The sequence below is a fragment of the Bubalus bubalis genome, chromosome 21, assembly GCF_019923935.1.
Source record: "Bubalus bubalis isolate 160015118507 breed Murrah chromosome 21, NDDB_SH_1, whole genome shotgun sequence".
Classification (NCBI taxonomy): domain Eukaryota; kingdom Metazoa; phylum Chordata; class Mammalia; order Artiodactyla; family Bovidae; genus Bubalus; species Bubalus bubalis.
The window spans coordinates 4499341-4521912 of record NC_059177.1 but is presented as its reverse complement, the minus strand read 5'-3'; the positions used below and the strand labels follow the sequence as shown (position 1 = coordinate 4521912).

The following is a 22572-nucleotide window of genomic DNA, read 5'->3' as shown; positions in this document are numbered from 1 at the left end:
CTCATTTAATTCCTAAAACAATTCAATGAAGTGTATTACTCCCACCATTTTATAGATTATATAAATAAGTCTTAGTGACAAATCAATCCTTCAAAATAATGGCATTGAAACATGTATAATATCATGTATGAAATGAGTTGCCAGTCCAGGTTCAATGCACGATACTGGATGCTTGGGGCTGGTGCACTGGGACGACCCAGAGAGATGGAATGGGGAGGGAGAAGGGAGGAGGGTTCAGGATGGGGAACACATGTATACCTGTGGCGGATTCATTTTGATGTTTGGCAAAACTAATACAATTATGTAAAGTTTAAAAATAAAATAAAATTAAAAACAAAACAAAACAAAACAAAATTGCACAGTCAGTAAGCGGGTGGAAATGCCAGGGTATCTGAACCCAAAGTCTAAATGTTTCACTGATAACTGTGTTCAGTTCCACTAGTGAGCTCTTCTTTTTAGAGGAAAATAGTTTAAATTATTCAGTGGTGATATTCATCACATTGGCTTACCCTACATAACCCCTAGAGAAAGTGTGGACTAAGGGACAACTAAAATCTTATTATCTCACCAAGAGATATGACCAAGTCACACATTAGTTCATGGTGATATTTCTGGACTCTGTTTCCTAACAATCCTTAGACCCAGTGCTCTAATAGCTTCTTGTGAGATTGCATTGCCTGGCTCAATCATAATTGCATTATAATTTATAACTCCCCCACTGGTTTCCACTTTGTCAGAAATCAAGGATTGTACAGGTCCCCATGGGAACCAATTATAAGCAAAGTAATGCAAAGAGTCTTCTCAGCCCATCAGTAAAAATGGTCAGTTATTTTACACTTAGAACAATATTTACATAACCAGGGAATTTGTACCACATCTATTTGTGTTCTTCCTGATATAGATGGAATAACTATGAAGAATAAAGAATGTAAGAACACATATTTTTAACGTGAACCAAAGGAAGAATGCATCGGAGTGTTTTGGTCAATAGTTTTCCCACCCCTCAGAGGAATCAATTATACTTTCTGTGAGCAGACTAATTGAGACCAGTCATTAACATTTGGTTCTTTATACTCCAAGACACATAGGATAAACAAAAGCAAGAACAATTCCTTTTCCATTAATGGAGAAATAAAACAAAATCTTAGTTAATGTCAATGGTTTTGATAAATTATATGTACGTTACAGCAAAAGGATTTTGGTTATAGATTGTGGACAATGAAATACACCTCAGTGGCTACTGGAATAAACATACATAAGCTAAATATATACCTATGAACATCATTATAGTATTTTAGATTAAATCTATATTGATAACACAAAAATCACTGGAGCCTTGCATTGCTTATCTTCATGATTCTGTATCTTTAAATTTTAAATTAAGTTTAATGTTATTTTCCAATAAAGATATGAGGCTAAGTTCTGCAGGTATGAAATTCAAGGACAACTTGTTCTTCTGAAAGTGGGCAGCATTCTTTGATTTGCATGTGTTTACATTCATGTGACAAAGACAGGAAAGGTCTCTGAGCTGATGGAAGGCACAATTCATTCATTGTACAAACAGCAGAATACATCCTACAGCAAAGTGAACTAAAATGTGAACGCGATATATCACTAGTCTAAGTCTTAAGCCCCGCTACGATGTTTGGTTCTGGAGGCAACATTTAACGGCATTAAATACAGAAAGAAATAAAAGCTTTAAGGGGAGTATTAGATGCCCTTTGCTGCTACAAGTTTCCCCAGACTCAGTGGCTTCAACAATACAAATTTATTCTCCCATGGTTCTGAAGGTCAAAACTCTACAATCAAAGGGTCAGTAGAACCAAATTCCTTCTGGAGGCTTCTGGGTAACATCTGTTTTCTTGTCTTTTCAGCTTCTAGAAGCTGTCTGCATTCCTTGACCTGTAGTCCCTCCCCCACATTTTCTAATCCTCAGGCCCTCATGCCTTCCTCTCATAAAGACCCTTGTGATTACATAGGACCCATCAGAAAAGTCCATGGTAATCTCTTTATCCCAAGATATGGACTTAATCACATCTATAAAGTCCTTTTTACCAGGTTAGGTAATATGTTTATAACTTCTGGGGACTATGACATGGATGCCTGTAAAGTGCTATTATTCCGCTTACTACAGAGGGAAGAAGGAAAAGAGGTAGCGAACTTACTAGTATTGGTATAATACAACAACAGTAATAATATTAGCAGTACTTTTTATTCATTCACTCAGCAAATATCTATTTGAGCCATTAAATCACATTAAATAGGGGATGAAGGAGGATGAGATAGCTGGATGGCATCACCGACTCGATGGACGTGAGTTTGAGTGAACTCCGGGAGTTGGTGATGGACAGGGAGGCCTGGCGTGCTGCGATTCATGGGGTCACAAAGAGTCGGACACGACTGAGCAACTGAACTGAACTGAACTGAATATCTGGCACATAGAGGACTTCCCTGGCAGTTCAGTGGTTAGGACTCTGTGTTTCCAATGCATGGGGTACAATTTCCATCCCTGGTCAGGGAACTAGGACCCTGCATGCTATGCAGCATGGCCAAAAAACTTAAAACAAAAGATCCAGTACATGGTGGACAAACTAAAATAGCGAGCACACATTAGCTACACTCGTCACCTATTCAAATGTTCATGGCCTTTCTATATCTCAGTGTCCAGACCGAGTGTTAACAAATAAGCTGTACTGTGAACAAAGCTTTAAAGATAAGTCTTAAAGAAGTTTTGCTTATACAATTTCTTCAACGTGTGATAAAAATTATATTTTTAATTAGATTTGATCCCAGGATGCTTTCAATAATGACATAACATAGGTAGTTCTCAAAAAAGGCAAACTCCCTTTTGAAACTCCCTTCCATCTCCCTATGGCTGATTCATGTTGAGGTTTGACAGAAAACAGCAAAATTCTATAAAGCAATTATCCTTCAATAAGAAATAAATTAATTTAAAAAAGGAAAACTCAAAATAATATGTTTAAATAAGTTTTAACTAAGGAACACTCTTATACTGTGAAAAGGTGTGCAATATTGCAAAGAATGAATTGAAGGTAAAGTACAATGGAAGGTCTAAGTAAGAACAGCCATTTGAGAGGAGAATATTCTCCTTATGGAGATCTACTTTTTTTTTTCTTTTTTGCATTCAGTGGCCAAAAAAAAAAAAAAAAAGGAAGACGCTAAGTGGTTGGATGAAAAAAGACAACTAATGACTAAGGTCTTCTCTTTTAGGCCTTGGGGAAAATTAGAGTTGGATTTCAGATTGTGTCTCTTCTACCTAACAAGAAAATGGAAACACTTATGGAAGTAGAACAGATTTGCCTCAGGATATTTTTAGGAATTATTAAAATTTTGGAATTTATCCATTTTGATATATAATTCCAATTATAGAAACTATCATTTCCTGATGAACTTTTCAAAACCACAAGCATAGTCTTTAAAAATTTCTATATCTAAATGCATTATATTGGGGATTTCCAGTAAACAGAAATGGAGAAAAAGAGTGTTTGATTAGCAGTGCTGTAGATGCTCCCAAAATATTAAAAACAAAGGAGGTGGGGCATAGCCTATAAAATTTAGACAGTACTGAAATTCCAAGGCATCAGATTGAGGAAAACCTATCAAAAATTGTAAAAGTATTGATTAGGAAAAATATTTTTGAGACATACACATACAACATGTATTCTTCTTTAGTATTTCAAAGAGCTAGGGAAACAGAGTGATATTGTTTTGACTGAATTAAATATTTACAAAAACTTTTTCTTAAAGGGTCAATGAACTGTACTTTAAAATATGCATAACTTAAAAAAATGAAGTATAGTTTACCATGAGTTAGTTTCAGGTGTACAGCAAAGTGATTCAAAGTGTATAGCAAGGTGTTTATATGTGCTTTTTCAGATTCTTTTCCTTGTAGATTATTAGAGGCTATTGAGTATAGTTCCTGTGCCACACAGCAGGAAGTCGTTGTTACCTATTTTATATTAATCCCATACTCCTAACTGATTTCTCTCCCCTTCTTTTCCATTTGGTAATCATAAGTTTGTTTTCTCTATCTGCGAGTCTCTTTTTGTTTTATAAATCAGTTTGCTTTGTTTTGTAAATGAGTTCATTTGTATACAAAGTTATTTGTATACCTTTTTTAGATTCCACATATCAGTTCAGTTCAGTCGCTCAGTTGTGTCCGTTGCGACCCCATGGACTGCAGCACGTCAGGCCTCCCTGTCGATCACCAACTCCCGGAGCTGGCTCAAACTCATGTCCATCAAGCAGGTGATGCCATCCAGCCATCTCACCCTCTGTTGTGTCCTTCTCCTCCCGCCTTCGATCTTTCCCAGCATCAGGGTCTTTATAAATGATATCATATATTTGTCTTTCTCTCTGGCTGTGTGCACTCCTATGCTCAGAGCAGCACTATTCTCAATAGCAAGGACACACAAGCCACCTAACCCACTCACAGGTGACTGGATAAGGGAGATGTGGCGCAATATACAGTGGACTATTACTCAGCCACGAAAAGGGTGAACCCTGGAGTAGGAAAGGACAACCCACTCCAGTATTCTTGCCTGGAAAATCCCATGGACAGCGGAGCCTCGTGGCCTACAGTCCATGGGGTTGCAAAGAATTGGACACGACTGCATACACACACAGAAAAAACAATGAAATAAATGAAAAAAATGCCATTTGCAGCAAAATGGATGAGCCTTATCATACTGTGTGAAGTATGCATGACTTTTAACACAGTAATTCACTGTTATAGAGTCATTCTTTACATACACCCAAGCATTCATATGACAAATATATCTTTACAAGGATATTCATTGCTGCATTGTTTGTAAGGAAAAAGAGACCTCAAAGCAATGAAAAGATTCATCTGAAGAGCAGGTTTATAAATTGGGTACATTCATTAACATGGACTATCATACAGCTACCAAAATAAAACATATCCATCTTAGGCCAGCAATTTTCAAAGTGTGGTTTGTATTTCAGAGAGCTTTCAAGGAGTTTACAAGGTCAAAACTACTTCATAATACTAAGATGCTATTGTTATTTTTTCATCCTTTTTTTTTAAAGCCTCATTTCCAATAGACTAAGTGTAGTTTTTTCCACAGGCAACATGATGTGTGAGGTAGCAATAGTAGAAGCATATATGAAAATTCAGCTGTGTTCCATTTGATAAAGCATTAAAGAGAGCCTCAAAGATATAAAACAACTCTATCCTTCTTGCTAGTGTTTTGCTTGTTTGGAAAATGTGATTATTGTCATAAATATCATTTAGGTTAATATTTCCATGGTTTTCTTATTATTTATACAAATTGGGCTTAGTCGCTCAGTCATATCCAACTCTTTGTGACACCATGGACTGTAGCCCACCAGGCTCCTCTGTCCATGGGATTTCCCAGGCAAGACCACTGGAGTGGGTTGCCATTTCCTTCTCCAGGGGATCTCCCTGACCCAGGGATGGAAGCTGAGTCTCACATTTCCTGTACTGGCAGGCGGATTCTTTACCATTAGCTCCACCTGGGGAGTCCTTTAAACAAATTTAATAATTTCAAATATGGTAAACTGTAACAGGTATAACCAACATTGTTTTTGAGTTCTTGATAGTTTTGAAGAGTGTAAAGGAGCCCTGAAATCAAAAAGCTTGAAAACGATTAATCTCAACCGACATGCTCTTTCCCAGCAGAGCTTTCCAATGTTTTCTTCCGTTTGCACCTTCATATTAAAGTACAGACAAACAGAAGAAGAGGAAGGGGAAGGATATAAATAAGACACACACACACACACACACACACACACTCACACCGCCAAGAACTGAAGTCATGGCACTTCCCTGGAGGTCCAGTGGTTAAGAATCTGCCTTCGAATACAGGGAATGGAGGTTACGTCTCTGGTCATGGGCTTCAGCTAGTGAACTGCTAGCCTCAACTAAGAGCCAACAAATAAATATGTAAAAAAAGAACTGAAATCATGAAGAAGGAAAAGGGATCCTTATATAACTACAAAGTAAATTAGATAGTAATAGGTAAATGATGCAAATGTCATAGAGAAAATTAGTATTATACTAATATTATATGGTTAGAGTCTTCAAAAGATATTCTTTTTATAATAGCTTTCATGTTTATTATTTATGGATATAACCATTACTTTTATATTTTAATGATTTTTTTCCAAAAGTAATTATTTTATAATATTTGCAAAATACAATGCACAGGGAAGGAACCTGGAACTCACTGCTGAGTCCAATGACTGTCATAATTTTGAGGTATTCCTTCTGGGTGTTTTTATACTATAAATTATTTATGAAATAAAAATGCATTCTTTTTTATTACTTTAAGGTAACACTTTATCAAATTTTCCAGTGTCATTCCAATCATATCTTAAAAAGTTTCCTCATTAATAATTTTGCAAATTGTGCCCGCATGTAATTTTATGAGTTGGACATTATTTCCAGTAAAGTGACCCAGCAGGGGGTCCTATGCATGAAGGGGATCTTATTGTTTTTGAAAGAAGCTGGGACACTTCAAGCAAAATACTGGCGGCAGACGTTGACGGCAGTGGCTCTAAGACAACAGGCGCTTTCCAGCCTCAGAGCCACTGAAGGGAGGCCTCAGAAACAGAATAAGTTATGAGGCCAAACGTCATTGCTGACAGGAAATTCTTTGGGGAGTGACAGAAATCTCTCAGAAACGTAGAAGTGCTCCTTGTACCATATAGGAAGAAATCTATTTTTTACCACCAGGGGCCACTTAAAATAATTATTGGCTTGAAATCAAATTAATACGTACAGATGAAGGATGTGGGCTACCTGGAAGAAGGCGCTAACAAATCTACTCATTATGGTTGACATTGCAGTGCTTCAGGAGGGATAGTCGTTCACTTTAGGAAAGCCTTAGGCATTCATCGGGAGCACTCACCAAGGACAATTCCAATAGAAGCTGACTGCACCCCCCAACAGTCTTATAAGCATGCTCATGAACGTAAACTTGCTTTTCAGTTGCTCAGTCGTGTCCGACTTTTTGCGACCCCATGGACTGCAGCATGCCAGGCCTCCCTGTCCATCACCAACTCCGGGAGTTTACTCAAACTCATGTCCATTGAGTCGGTGATGCCATCCAACCATCTCATCCTCGGTCATCCCCTTCTCCTCCTGCCTTCGATCTTTCTCAGCATCAGGGTCTTTTCCAATGACTTGGCTCTTCGCATCAGGTGGCCAAAGTACTGGAGCTTCAGCTTCAGCATCAGTCCTTCCAATGAATATTCAGGATTGATTTCTTTTAGGATTGACTGGTTTGATCTCCCTGTAGTCCAAGGGACTCTCAAGAGTCTTCTCCAGCACCACAGTTCATAAACTGCTGCTGCTGCTGCTGCTAAGTCGCTTCAGTCGTGTCCGACTCTGTGTGACCCCAGAGCCAGCAGCCCACCAGGCTCCTCCATCCCTGGGATTCTCCAGGCAAGAACACTGGAGTGGCTTGCCATTTCCTTCTCCAATGCATGAAAGTGAAAAGTGAAAGTGAAGTCGCTCAGTCGTGTCTGACTCCTAACAACCCCATGGACTGCAGCCTTCTAGGCTTCTCCATCCATGGGATTCTCCAGGCAAGAGTACTGGAGCTGGGTGCCATTGCCTTCAACTAGTCAATGTCAAATACTCCACTCCTCTTTATTACCATATCTTTGGGGAACTACCTCATGAAATCCAATCTTACAGAATTTATAAATCTATTTTTAAGATTTTTATATGTAATGAAAACATTCTGTTTGAGAACAGAAATATAAAATTGAGTAAACCCTGAGAGTTTTCATTACAAATAACTCTTTTTTGCTCTTTCTTTTTATTATATTTATATGAGATGATGCATGCTTACTAAACCTACTGCAATAATAATTTCACAATATATGTGTCAAACCATTGTGTTGTATATCTTAAATTTATATAGTGATGTTTGTCAATTGTATCTCAATAAAATTGGGGAAAAAAGCACCAAGTAACCCAAAATATTTCAGATTAGAACATATTAAAGTGGTGAAATATATCTGAAGCAATCTGATGTGTTATCTTACATTAGTCAGTTAATATTTTCTAGTGAAAATTTCCCTGATAATAATATTGATAACTATATTATCACATTTCTAAGTGTTGTTAAAAAAAGAAATATAAACTTGACACTAATGGATACCTTCATATGTATTCAATCTTTCTGATTAATTACTACATAAAACTAAGACTAATAAGTTGCCAATTTAAACTAAAAGAATACTTGACTACATTAGATTCACCATATATATAGCACTAGAAAACCCTTCAACATTAAGGTGCATCAAATAACTTAATAAAAATATGAGCATACTTCACAAAATAAATTAAAACACATTTAAAAAAACTAAGCGGGAAATTCAGAATGTAATATGCTTCTTATTATTGTCAGTTAGACTTCTTCTATGGTATTCTACTTTGGTATTTGTGTTTGAAATACCCTATTCAGGTGGGACCAGTTCAATAAAACATTGAAAAACATATTATTGCTTAAGAGTCAAGTGGTCTCACCATAATCAAAGTGTTATTCATAAATAATGGATACATTCATAGCAGAAAGCATTAGTTCTATTTCTACAATGTGGCCCGTTGCAATATTCAAGTATCCAGAAGGAAGGAGGAGACTAAGGGCTACCAACATCTACTTTGTGACATAAAGTTAGGAAGGGACAATTTGGCATCTGTCACACGTCACAGAGAAGCCTGGGCAGCACTGCTCACACCAGAGCGTGAGAGTATGGGCTGTGTCCATACCTGGAAGGCCTCTGGAAGGATGAGGGAATGACAGGGGACACCATTCAGTGGAAGATACCAGATAAACCCAGCAGGCACACATGGCCACAGATGCTCAAAACCAAGGACACAAAAGTGTCGATCTGAGCCTTGGTGTTTCAGTCACTGTCATTGTGGCTTTAGATTCCACCTTTCCTTGAAATTTAATGTCCATTGCTTTGTTGACCAAAGTTCCAGGAACAATTCTCATGACCAAGGAATGACATAACTATTCTATCTTGATTTCATAAAATACGGAAGCAGAAATGTTCATTTCAATGATTTTACTTATTTTCTTGGAACAGAAACACTATTCATTTGTGGTATTAATTAAACTCATGAGTAGCTCATGCCAGGCCACGGCAGGTTATAGAGCACTGCATTTAACTTGGATTCAGATCTATATGTAAGGACAGAGGCCTAAAAACCTTGGAACGTTTGACAAGTTTAAGTGAATACAATAGTAATTAGAGTTTAATGTTCTAAATGTACACCAATTATACATTTATAATTCAATTATAATTAAAGTTTGGACACCTGATACCAAGGGCTAATTCACTGGAAAAGACCCTGATGCTGGGAAAGTTTGAGGGCAGGATGAGAAGAGGGTGACAGAGGATGAGACGGTTGGATGGCATCATTTACTCAATGGACATGACTTTGAGCAAACTCCCGGACATAGTGAAGGACAGGGAAGCCTAGCGTGCTGCAGTCCACGGGGTTGCAAAGAGTCAGACATGACTTAGCAACTGAACAAAACAAAAGTGTAAAGAAGAAAACCAAGAAAGTTAAACTGGAACATTCAGGAAATAAAAGGTATATAATTCATAAGTGTTTAAGAAACATCAATAAACAATACCAAAAAATCAAATATACATATTACTCTGTGCTCACTAGGATACAGCTTCTATTCAATAGACTCATAATCACGATAATTAAGGAAATGAACTACCATTACCACATTGGGATGAAAAATTACTAAAGCATCTGTATTAATGATGACTGGCTCAATCTTCCAATGTGATGAAAACCATCATCTGAGGGAAAAACTTCAAGGACTAGACTTCAAGGCAAAAGCCAGATCTTAAAAGTCATTCCTCCTGCTCTGCACCCCTCAAGGGCAAGGTCACCATTATCTCGAGGTGTTAGGAGGACAAAGACACAGCATCTTGATGAGATCTGAAAGTAAAAGCTACATATTCATTATACATGAGTTAATCATCAGAGTTTAGATTTTACCACCTGGTTATCTGCTTGGTCTAAAAGAAACAACTTGCATTAGGCAAAAATATATCACAAGTGATATTTCTCTCTCTCCCTCAATTTATTGATTGCATTTCTTGAAGGCTGCTATATGCTAAGTGCAATGTTTAAAGCATTACAGGGTCTCATATGAGTATGACTATCAATAAAGGAAGAGAAAGCAGTTGGTGAGTGATGAGGATGAAAGATATTTCAGGAAAATCACTCAAATATTCTCACTGGTGTTTGCACCATTTCACAGGTAGGAAAAGGGAGAATGAGAGATTAAGTAGTTGGAAGCAACCCACCAAACTTACAGATAAATACAGAGGCCAGGATTCCAAGCTTATTTCAGAGCTAGTAAAGCTCATTCTACTCCACAAAAGAAAGATTAAATAGTCTATGAGTTTACAAGAAAAAAAGACATATTCTTTTAAAGTACTTAACATGGCATTGAATAGAGAGACAACATAATTGTTTCAAATAATCTATCTTCCTTGGTAAATATTTCAAAGACATCAAGGTATTAATTTCTATGGCATTGTTCCTGGTAGAGAAAGTGATTTAAAAAAAAAACTCACAAAGGAATAGCATAGAAAACAAAGAGTAGATCATACAACAATTAAATAAGCCATTTAAAGCCTAAAAAGTTTATGATTACATACCAAACTTTGATTAATAACTTGAGTGGATTTTCTCCCCATCAAGAAATTTTGCTCTTAAACTAAAGAGTATTAAAAAAGTAATTGCTCCTAAAATCCAGAGGTTTAGGTTCAGTACCAAAGCACTCATTCCATTGAAAATATATTTGTTGAGTATCCATTAGGAAGAAAGAAACAAAAGTCTGCTGGGTGTTGGGAATACAAAGGTGATCAAGGCAGGCATGATTCCTTGCCTACCAGGATTACATTCTAGTAGGTAGGAAAGACACAGAATATGTCTTACTGAAATTACCATTTTGTTGAAATTCTGATATGTTAAAAATGCTAAGGAAATGGTCTAGTATGATCATGACAAGTCTCAGAAAATCTTCCATAAGGATGGAGTTTTGAGCTGGGTTCTGAAACTTGAGCAGAAATTTAAAGGATAAAAGAAAGGAGAGAGAATTCTAAGCAAATGACTCAGCACATTGAAAGCTACGATGAAGGAAAAAACATAGAACATTTGAAGGAAAGGAAAATGATCCACTGACTGAATCATGAGAAGTGAGGGAGTAAGTTAAGACAGCAAAGAAGGAACAACCAGATTTTATAGGGACCCTTGGACTCTGCTAAATAAATTTAGTCCTACAAATCAATATTTGGAAAGGAAAATCTTTAAGACATTTTAAGAACTGAAGTTGAAATAGTTATTTTTGTTTTTAAAGATTAGACTGGTTCCAGTGGGGAAAAGAAAGTAAGGACAGCTTGAGAGAATGTTGGGGAGGGAAGAGGATAATTATTTCTGTTTTAATTCAAGCTTTGAGGTAATTCTGGAATAGTTAAGAGGAGATATTCAATAAGTAGTTGGTCATACACATTTGGAGCCCAAGGCTGGACTGGAGGTAAAAAAAAAAAAAAAAAAAAGGGAGAGTCATACAGACAAACACTGAAGTCTGACCATGGATTTCAATGTTTAGAGACAGAATATATTGTAGAAAAAAAAAAAGAGTTTTGAAGGCTAACCTGGAGGAATGCCATGATTTATAGGAAGAAGTAGAGAAGCTGGAAAAAGAGTGTGGGGTTACAAAAGCCTAGAAGAGAAGGAGGAGATGGACAGTGTGGTTGGATGCTAGTAAGTGAAATGAAACAAAAACAAAAACTGAGCAATGAATTCTGTGCATGAGTCCATCAAAGGTACTGACGAGAAGCATCACAGCAAATTGGTATAGGGGGAAGGCAGGTGGCTGAGATGCATTCAGAAGTTTCTTAAAAACTTTCAGGACAGTGTGCTATAAAAGAAGTGCGGGAGAGAAAGGAAAGAGAGATGGAGGGAAGTGTTTGTTTTGCTCCACCACACTTTTTGTTTCTTGGCGGACTGGGTTTCTGCTGTGGCACATGGGCTTCTCTAACTGGGGAGCACGGCTTCTGTCTGGAGCATGCAGCTCAGCAGTTACAGTGCGCAAGCTTAGTAACTGGCACTTGGGCTTAGCTGTCCTGAGGCATGTGGGATCTAAGTTCCTGGACCAGGGATCGAAGATGTTTTCCCTGCACTAGAAGGCAGATTCTTAACCAATGGACCACCAGGGAAGTCCTCTGCCTCAGTTTTGATCGGGCAAAATAGTTCCTATATAGATACAGATGATATTGAGAAAGACCCAATAGAGAGAGGAGAGTCACATAACAGGTGATCAAAGGGTTATTCATTAATGAGAATTAGAGAACAGGGAAGGATGGAGTCCAAAGCAGGAGGAACTCAGCCTCAGAGGGGAGAGAGGCACCGCTGTTCTTGCAATAGGAAGGAAGGAGACAATGATAGATTTGTGTGTTTGATGGTGGCAGGTGAAGGGAGTTCCCATCACATAACTGCTACCTTCCAAATTAAGTGAAAAGGGATGTCATTTGCTGAGTGTCTGGAGAGGTATGGCAGCAGTGATTTCAGAAGGGTGAAGGTGGTTTGCAATAGCCATTGTGAACTGGAAACTGAGTTGATAGAGATGTAGCTAAGGTTGTTGATCATAGTGTAGCAATATTTATTTCTCTTCTGGTTTATTTTATCTATGGTTTACCTGGAGATAGAAAAAAAGCAAATAGTTCAGTGTATCTGTGGTTGGGATTGAGTTTGATCAGAACCACAAGGATGACAAGCCCAAGTTATTGGACAGGTTAAAGAAAGAGGGGCTGATGGACTAGCCAAAATGTTGGCGGAAGATCATTAATTGAACAACCATGCTGGAAAATATAAGGTTACAAACTGAGAGTAGGAAGTTGACATCATGATTTTGGAGAAAGCAGTTTCCTGAGGTTGCTGATTTCGAGTTTGACTCTGACAGTGAGTGGCTGAGAAGATTGAAGACGAAGTTATTGCAGAGGATTAGGTTAAAAATGTTGAGAGGCCAGGATGGTTCACTATGATGAATGACTATCAACAACACCTAGGGAATTGAGCTGGCAGGAACTGTGTTAAAAATGAAAACTTATCTGGATGCCAAAACTGCAGCGACAGAGCAAATTACCTGAAGGCCAATGGGTGGAGAGGGTGGTCTTCTGTGAGCCTCAGACAAAGCAGAGTGCTTACACATAGGAACAGGACCCTTCATCAAGAAGCCACAAAAGGGCATGACAGCCACTTCACCATTGAGAGTCAGCAAAGCTCAGCGAAGCTAAAATGAAGCAGTGTCTTTGGGGAAGAGCCTGGATTTGATGCCGGCAGGATGGGAGTGGAAACTCTCTGAGTAAATGCTGAGGTATACTGTCCTTGATGATGGTGAGACAGTGGATCCAGGGAGAGATCAATAAAGGAAGAACACAGTTTTGCAGATAATAGAGGGTGAACAACAGTGGAGAATGAATGTCATCCTCCAAGTACTGATGACTTCAAGATGAGACCTCAGCTGCTGCTGCTGCTGCTAAGTCGCTTCAGTCTGACTCTGTGTGTCTGATTCTGTGCACAGCATAGACGGCAGCCCAGCAGACTCCCCCGTCCCTGAGATTCTCCAGGTAGAACACTGGAGTGGGTTGCCATCTCCTTCTCCAATGCATGAAAGTGAAAAGTGAAAGTGAAGTTGCTCAGTTGTGTCCGACTCTTCGTGACCCCATGGACTGCAGCCTACCAGGCTCCTCTGTCCATGGGATTTTCCAGGCAAGAGTACTGGAGTGGGGTGCCATTGCCTTCTCCTGAGACCTCAGAGAAGGCCTCTAAGATCAAGGCAACATTAAAGTACAGAATCTGACCTACTGGGGTTTAAGCAGCACCAGTAAATTCAGTTCTCAAATTCTAGAACAACAGAATCTTAACTCCTCTACTAGTGGTTTACCATTTCCATTACAGCTGATTCAGAATACCTGTTATCATCTATGAAAGATTATGTCATATGGTACCACCATCCGGCCTTAATTTATTAATTAAGGTGAAATTTTACTCAGTTCAGTTCAGTTGCTCAGTCATGTCTGACTCTTTGCTACCCCATGAATCGCAGCAAGCCAGGCCTCCCTGTCCATCACCAACTCCTGGAGTTCACTCAAACTCATGTCCATCGAGTCAGTGATGCCATTAAGCCATCTTATCCTCTGTCGTCCCCTTCTCCTCCTGGCCCCAATCCCTCCCAGCATCAGAGTCTTTTCCAATGAGTCAACTCTTCACATGAGGTGGCCAAAGTACTGGAGTTTCAGCTTTAGCATCATTCCTTTCAAAGAAATCCCAGGGCTGATCTCCTTCAGAATGGACTGGTTGGATCTCCTTGCAGTCCAAGGGACTCTCAAGAGTCTTCTCCAACACCACAGTTCAAAAGCATCAATTCTTCAGCTTTCTTCACAGTCCAACTTTTACATCCATACAGGACTACAAAACCATAGCCTTGACTAGACAGACCTTTGTTGGCAAAGTAATGTCTCTGCTTTTCAATATGCTATCTAGGTTGGTCATGACTTTCCTTCCAAGGAGTAAGCATCTTTTAATTTCATGGCTGCAGTCACCATCTGTAGTGATTTTGGAGCCCAGAAAAATAAAGTCTGACACTGTTTCCACTGTTTTCCCATCTATTTCCCATGAAGTGATGGGACCGGATGCCATGATCTTCGTTTTCTGAATGTTGAGCTTTAAGCCAACTTTTTCACTCTCCACTTTCATCAAGAGGCTTTTAATTCCTCTTCACTTTCTTCCATAAGGGTGGTGTCATCTGCATATCTGAGGTTATTGATATTTCTCCCTGCAATCTTGATTCCAGCTTCTGTTTCTTCCAGTCCAGCATTTCTCATGATGTACTCTGAATATAAGTTAAATAAACAGGGTGACAATATACAGCCTTGACGTACTCCTTTTCCTATTTGGAACCAGTGTGTTGTTCCATGTCCAGTTCTAACTGTTGCTTCCTGACCTGCATACAAATTTCTCAAGAGGCAGATCAGGTGGTCTGGTATTCCCATCTCTTTCAGACTTTTCCACAGTTTATTGTGATCCACACAGTCAAAGGCTTTGGCATAGTCAATAAAGCAGAAATAGATGCTTTTCTGGAACTCTCTTGCTTCTTCCATGATCCAGCGGATGTTGGCAATTTGATCTCTGGTTCCTCTGCCTTTTCTAAAACCAGCTTGAACATCAGGAAGTTCACAGTTCACATATTGCTGAAGCCTGGCTTGGAGAATTTTGAGCATTACTTTACTAGCGTGTGAGATGAGTGCAATTGTGCGGTAGTTTGAGCATTCTTTGGCATTGCCTTTCTTTGGGATTGGAAGGAAAACTGACCTTTTCCAGTCCTGTGGCCACTGCTGAGTTTTCCAAATTTGCTGGCATATTGAGTGCAGAACTTAGGGTTAATCAAAAAAGCATTAATGCCCCTTTAAAAATATAAATTAAAAAAACAAAAACAAAGTGATGCAAAGGAGCATATTTACAAAACACACAGACACAGAAAACAGACACAGGAAACCAAGTTATGGTTACCAAAAGGGAGGGGGTAAGGAACAAATTTGGAATTAAGAGATACAGGGTACTATGTATGAAACACATAAACCACAAGGACCTACTGCCTAGCACAGGGACTATTTTCAACATCTCTTAATAACGTATAAGTGAAAAGAATCTGGAAAAACAGTGTATATATAATATATATTATATTTAAGTATAACTAATCACTTTGCTATACAGCTGAAACATTGTAAATCAACGATACTTCAATAAAAATATAAAATTAAAAAAATAAAGAAAACCAAAACTCAATATGAATTTACTACCTAGAAAAACAAAAGGAAAAAAGATCAGTCAAGGAGCCTTTGGTAAATCAAGATCTTATACAGAATTCTGAAAAGAAAAACTCCTCTAACAGATTTACTACACATTTCCACTTTTTCTTATTCAAAGTATTTCAGGGGTTTGGAAATAGGTGTTTTACCTTCTATGTCAGCAAGTTTTGAGTGAATTACAATAATTAATTATCATAACTATATGAACCTAAAATATTCATCTACTGAATTTATATCCCTTCTCCACAGTTTTAAATTGCCTGTATTAAACATCTTAGTGTATATATATATACCTTGAATTATGGATCATTTAAAATTCCTTTTGAGATATAAATCCAGAATTTTTTCAAAGCTTTAAAAGACCTTGCACATCATTTCTTCCTCTACTTTTATTTTGCAGCCAAGAAAACCAAGGTACAGAGAGGTCCCACCAGGACAGACAGTGTCCAACGTAGCTTTAACAAGAAGAAAAGTGCCGTGGGAGCCCACTCCCTTAAAGTCTATCCACCCTCATAAAGTTGGCATGTTATGAGCAAACAAACATGGCCTGCTCTCTCATGCTTCTTTTTTTCATTCCTCTTTGGCACCATTTAGCCTGTAAATGAGGCAAAGGCACGTTGTAGCCATGTTCTAGTTTCTTCATGCAGGAAGATTGTTTAAAACACACTCCGAGTCAATCCTCTGACAGTCAAAAGCTTTCACAGAAGACCTGTGTTATTTTAAGAATGATATGTTTTCACTGATCCCTGAAGAACTAGATACTTAAACATTTATTGGCACAAGGTCATTGCTTTACTGAAATGGCTTTAACTTAACATAAATCAAGTTAGCACCTCTGTATATCCCTACTTTAAGGAAGGACAGAGAAATCTAAAGTGAAGGTCAGTTTAATTCTTTCCTGTCCAGACTCATTGAGGTAATTTCTACCTCCCTGTACCTCTATTTTCTGTTGAGTAAGAACAAAGGGAGTTGCAAACCTTACTGAAAATGAACATACAACTGCAAGGTGGTAGCTAAACAAGGTCTTTTGTATTTGATGTGTTCATCAGAAAGGAAAAAAAAAAGAAAGAGGCCTAAAGCCACAACTGTAAGTTAAATACAGAAATCCCCATAAGGGAAATTTTCCAGGGGCCCGTGTGCCTGTGTGTATATTACACACACAGTCACTCTATGTATTATATTTTGTCAAATTTTTATGAACAAAGTGATCTATTGACCGCAATCAAAAGGACTCGTGCTTTGAAATTTCTCTCTCTTGTTTTTCAGTGCTGCAGCCTGCCCTGAATCTTCCCTACCATCTCTTGCCCTCTTTTGACTTTATCTGTGAGGTTAAGTGTTAAAAGTAAAGCATGTGGGCCTGCCCTGGTGGTCTAGTGACCAAGACACTATGCTCCCAAGGCAGGGCCTGGGGTTCAATCCCTGGACAGGGAACTAGATCCCACATGCCCCAACTAAGAGTTTATGTGCTGCAACTAAAGATCCCATACGTTGCCACGAAGAGTGAAGGTCCTCTGCGCCCCAAATAAGACCCACCACCGTCACGTAAGTAAATAAATAACACGTGGTCAAACAAGGGTTGAAGATGGATTAACTGGGTTGTCTCATATCTGCTCCAGAACTAAGTTTTTCTATGCAAAAACTTAACTGCTGCCTTCTTGAATGAAACCTTTGCCTCGTGAGCACAACTTTGTTGAGTCAAATTGTTTAAAGATTTAATATAGAAAAACAACCCTTTGCGAGTTGCCTCCAGCAGAGCTTTCTCAAAATGCCCAAGACAGAAGTGACAAGTGGAGAAAAAAGATTGTCAACTACTAAAAGGATAAAAATATATACACTCCACAATTAGTTGATACATATACATAAATATAACCCAAAGAAATAGCACAGCTTGCTAACAAAATTGACTTCTATTTAACTGAAATAAGGACATATTCACAAGCAGCTCAAAAATAAAACAACTTTTAAAAATTAGTTCCCTTGACCAAAGTTTTGAAGAGGGACCGAAAGGCAGGAAGCCCTTGATTAACTAATTCTATGAGTTCCTTAGCAAAGCAGAATGGAAATATTTGTGTTCTTTGCAATCAGCTCACATGCTTAAGTTGTCTATTCCCAACCTAAATACAGTTGTCTATTCAGTAATAATCCATGCAACAGAGAGCAGGATCAAGATATACTGTGTCTTTGGCATCAGTCTACTGTTAGGGAACATGTTTTGCAGACTTCAATGTTCATTTGGAGTTTGTTTTCTCATTTCATGATAAACTTCTTGACTATCCTGCCAATATAAAGTAATATATTTCCCATCTCAATAGTGGAATTTCTTCTCCTTTGACCACTGACTCCAGTCTTCCATCTCACTTCTCCAGGAATGAATACTGGAGTGGGTAGCCATTCCCTTCTCCAGGGGATCATTCCAACCCAGGGATCAAACCCAGGTCTCCAGCATGGCAGGCAGATTCTTTACTGTCTGAGCCACCAGGGAAGCCCAACTAAATAGATAACTAATGAGAACCTACTGTATAGCACAGGGAACTCTTCTCAGCACTCCGTGGTGACCTAAATGGGAAAAGAATCTATAAAAGAGGGGATATATGTGTGTGTGTGTGTGTGTGTTATTCACATTGCTGTACAGCAGAAACTAACAACCCTATAAAGCAACTATGCACCATAAAAAAAAAAGAAAGAAACACTGGATACACAGATCCCATTCACTCTCTATTTTTCACTACAAATTGTTCCTACTGAACTTGACTGATGGCACTTGAAATGAGAGTGCATCTGTAAGAATCTTCAGAGAGAAACACAGGAGACCTCTGTGACTCACAACCTCAAGGAAGTCTTGATTTCTAGCAATCAAGAAAGGTGAACTAGGTTCTAATTTCTATGACCATATAACAATGGTTAAGATTTTAGATCTAATAAAGAAAAAAAAAATCCTATGCTTGTTGGGATATAGTTGTCTATTATATTCTAATTTCAAACTCCGTGATTCTTAGACCACACAATCCTCTCCTTGTTTCTCTTTAAAGCTTTGTTACCACCAAACAACTGGGTGAAGATATTTAAGAGAGTTTGATGCTCCAGAAGAGCAACATATGGCTTCACCATACCTTGTCATTCACTACTTTTCCACAACAAACTTCTGATCCTTGTGACTATCTCTATTGCACTGCAGACAGAAAAACAAAACAAAACAAAAACAACAAAATTCAAGGAAGAGATGTCACTGCACATTCATGTAACTATTCAGTAAGTTGAAAAATGAGCCACATGGAAGTCTTCCAAGGAGAAAATGGCAACTCCTTCATTTATTGTGATGATTTCACACCAATTTCAGCAGCAGCTAATCTATACCCGGTTGAAGTTGATTCCAGTATATCTATTGTTACTGAAGGCTGTGTGTATGTGTCCTCAGTTACTTGGTCATGTCCAGCTCTTTATGAACCCATGGACTGTAGCCCTGCAGGACCCTCTGCCCATGGAATTTTCCAGGCAAGAATACTGGACTGGGATGCTTGTTTCCCACCCCAGGGGATCTTCCTGACCCAGGGATCGAATCTGTGTCTCTTGTGTCTTCTGCATTGGCAAGTGGATTTTTTATTTATTTATTTTTTAACCACTAGCACCACCTGAGCAGCCCCTGTGTGGGTGAACTTGAAATTATTTGCCAATTATAACCCTATAAAAATTCCAATTTAGTTTCAGCTCAGAAATCTAACAAGACAAAAACATCCTAATTTAAGGAAGAGGATGCTATATTTGTTTGTTCAGATATATCAATGGATTCCTGATGAACCAAAAATTCATATCAAAGAATGTGTGATTAATTTGACACAGAGCTTTTTTAAAGTTTTTACTAGGTCTTTTCTGAAATTCAACTATACTAATATATCAAACACAATTGGATTATTCTCCATTTCTTTCCTTTTCTCACTCTCAAATCAATACATTTCCATATCACCTGCTATTCTTATCATATGGATTCTGAGGATAAGATATCAGTTCAATATGTTTAAACATTCTTGTTTTAAATGGTTGTCCATTCTGATCCTTTTTTTTTTTTTTTTTTGTCAATGATGTAACTGGTAGAAATCTTAAAACAGTGATTTAAATTAGAGATAAATGGAAAGATCAGAGCAAGATAGTTTATTCATTTATAGCATCATTTGCCAATCAAGTAAGCCATTGAAACCTGGGTGTCTCGTTCTAATGAGAAGGAACACAATCAAAGCATAAATGAATGGAAGGAGCTGATGAGGACTCATGTTAGGAGATCCAGCCAGCTTTCCTCAGAACTTGCTTGCCTTTCAAAACTCATGGGAGCTCTCCCATTGTGGGTAACAGTGTTATGCACTTACCTTGTTATTTTTGTTCTGACATATGTGATATCTATCTATCTATCTATCTATCTATGGAGAGAGAGAGTTCATTCAGAAGTTCCATAATACACATATCTTATGTTCTAAAATTTTATCTAAATATTCACATTTCTCTTTAAGTCATTTTACCTTAGTGATATTTCAGAGTCAGCTGGTCACTTTTTTCCCCTAGCTCTTTAAGTCAGCAATTAAAAATCATAGAGACAAGCCTATGGCATCCCAGAGGTATCATGATAAAGTGCCTGGCAATTTTAAGAATTAAACAACAGCAAAGTAGCACTGTCTTCCAAGTATATGGTAGAAAAAAAATTTTAAAACCCAAGGCTACCCAGACTTCAACATGAATTTCCTCTATGCACAGATTTTTCACTTGGATTAATCTTTGCTTCATTTTGTATTATCTCATTCAAAAATAATAAATTGCTTTAATCATTGGTTCCTCAGGTATGCTAATCAATTACTTCAAATATAATACTAAAACCTTATATATAAATATATTTTCATTGTTTTATGTATAAGCACACATATGTATGTCATACCACTTTTAAAATAAAATATATCTTTTGAATTTCCTGGAAGGTGCAAAAGTTTCCTTCTCAAACTTGCTAAATTTTCAAAACATTGTAGTTTCCCAAGGAACAGAAATCTTGTCTCTGAAGGAATTGGTGTGAATCACTTCCTCAAAAGTCAGCAGACATCTTGAGAAGAGACTGCTTAACTCCCAGCATAACATTTTCCTAAGTGAATACCCCCAAATAATTCACACATTCTGTTACCATAAGAGGGTAAGAAAGAAAAGAGAGAGTAAAGAGAAAGAAAAGAGATATGAGTTTGCCTTTCACCTCTGTGTTCTGAGTTAGGTTTTTAGTTAACACCTTTTTATCACTGAAGAACAGACAAAAGCAAAGAACTTACTCCTCACGGACACTGCGGCAAGAATATTCACTCACTCATCCTTCCACTGATTCATCCGTTCATCCATCCAGCCAGCCAGCCAGCCTTCCAGCCATCCAGTCACTTATTTATTCATGTGTCCATTCTTTCAAGAGAGGAGGCTGTATGTTTTCTCTTACTCTGGCCAATGCACCTCCTTGAAGAAAAAATCATGTTGCTGCAGCATAATTTTAATTGTGAAGATTTCAGTCTCTGCTTAGGGCCAGTGTTTCATGGGCAGATTTTTCTGGTTCCTGTAAACTTTGTTCCATAAGCTTGGGAACACTTCAGCAATAATCTTTCTTACCATGTAAACAATTTTACTCAGAACCATGCAGAGCATCATGCTAAATCTTCATAATGACATATAGAGAGGGAGTGAGTAAGCTGAGGGACAAGAGCTGGAGCGCATGGATCCAGCTCCTCTCCATCAATCTCCAAAGTCCTCAGACATCCCGCTGCCATGGTGCCTTCCATAATGGTTTCTGCTAGAACTCTTTTGGTTTCATTTTTTCCCCAAAGTACTATCTTCCTCTGAAGCAATAAATGTCACTCTTCACCTGGTGAAGACTTTACCAGAAACATCAATACACTTTCTCTAGAACAAGTGAAAGGAACAGGGTCTGTCTCAAAAAAAGTTTTATCTGGAAGTCATACAGGAAAACTATAGAAATGTGACATTTGCTCGGGGCAGAAGTGAACGCTTTCAAGAGAAACCTGTATAGAAACATAGGCCATGGGGCAGAGCAGGAAAGATGCTAAGTGAGGATGTTATCTCAGGCTGGAGTCTAGACTCAGCCTGGTCCTTGGAGGAGTTGGAGACCAAGAGTGGCACCACCAAGGTGTCCTTCCTTGCAGAAAGATGGCTGGCTTTTTATACCCTATGTAGGTCAGTCATTGGCTCTTGACTTCTTCTAGGAGAAGAGAATAATCTCCAAGGAATTTCTGATCAAAGTAGGTCCCTACTGCCAACAGTAACTCCTACGAGAAGAGCACAGGCATGAACTGTCAGCATCCACAGAGGCTGGTTGGGGGGTTGGTGATACAGCCTGATGACAGGGATCTGGGTTGGGGTACCAACAGGCTTCATTAAGGATGTCTTTGGGTCTTCCTACAGTCTATCATAGGGGAATGAAACTTGAAACTCATAATGAAACTTACAGGGGGAAAATTTTTGCTACTTGATATCAGTTCAGTCACTCAGTTGTCTCCGACTCTTTGTGACCCCATGGACTGTAGCACATCAGGCTTCCCTGCCCATCACCAACTCCTGGAGCTTGCTCAAACTCATGTCCACATAGTCAGTGATGCCACCTAACCATCTCATCCTCTGTCG

General features: G+C 38.4%; 1 protein-coding gene across 11 annotated transcripts in view; it reads right to left on the bottom strand.

Annotated features, from left to right (window-relative positions):
* RBMS3 (RNA binding motif single stranded interacting protein 3) overlaps positions 1-22572 on the bottom strand; it is an 817173-nt gene that overhangs the window by 203742 nt on the left and 590859 nt on the right. The window lies entirely within an intron of this gene.